The following is a 788-nucleotide window of genomic DNA, read 5'->3' as shown; positions in this document are numbered from 1 at the left end:
TTTCATTTTTCGTATTAAATTGTAGCTGGCAGCTTGTGTTGTTGTCGGTATTTTAATTGTGGAGAAGGACTTTTCAATCCATAAATACAATTAAGAGAAAAGAGTCTTTAAAAATTAATAGTAAAACAGAATACTCCAGCATCCCCTTAAATCGAAGAATCTTCATTTCAACAAATATTTTTTTGTTTACCTGTTTATCTACATATGATATATGATGTAAATATGATGGTGAAACCGGTCCTTTGTATATAATATATCATGAGTATAAAAGATTTGATATCAACAACAGGCGCCAAGTTAAATTTTATCTATCAAATTAAAAAGTAAAACACAAATGGTATTGTTTCTTATTTATACAAGCTTACCTTTTTAAAAAAAGGTAAAAAATGCGCTAAGTGTGCGTGCTTTTCGTAAAAATTATTTGGGCCGGTTTCACCAACGCCAATTATCTAATTCGCCATGGAACTGACTAATCGCGTTTGCTGTTTAGTGGAATTGACCATTTATGGTTGACACTTATGGTTGATTCGGCTTAATCGGGTTGGTCAAACCGGTCCTTTGTATATATTACTTAACTCTAATGATATGTATCATTCATATAAAAGATTTGACATCAATATATATAAATCTATTATATAAAATCTATATAAAGTATGCATACATATATATGCGATTGAATTATAGAGTCGTATAAATTATGAACGTTGTGAATACTGTTAACTTTACCATAAGTTTTGAAAAAAATAAATTTCGATTTGTCGACGGCCAAACCGAATATTCACGGCTCC

The 788-nt window shown here is 30.1% G+C and overlaps 1 pseudogene; it reads left to right on the top strand.

Annotated features, from left to right (window-relative positions):
- The window catches only part of LOC108764449 (uncharacterized), a 14,841-nt pseudogene that overhangs the window by 2,628 nt on the left and 11,425 nt on the right, over nucleotides 1–788 (top strand).

Source organism: Trachymyrmex cornetzi, unplaced genomic scaffold (assembly GCF_001594075.2).
Source record: "Trachymyrmex cornetzi isolate Tcor2-1 unplaced genomic scaffold, Tcor1.1 scaffold424, whole genome shotgun sequence".
Taxonomy (NCBI): Eukaryota; Metazoa; Arthropoda; class Insecta; order Hymenoptera; family Formicidae; genus Trachymyrmex; species Trachymyrmex cornetzi.
Note: the sequence above shows the minus strand (reverse complement) of the source record. Positions and strands in the feature narration are given on the sequence as shown.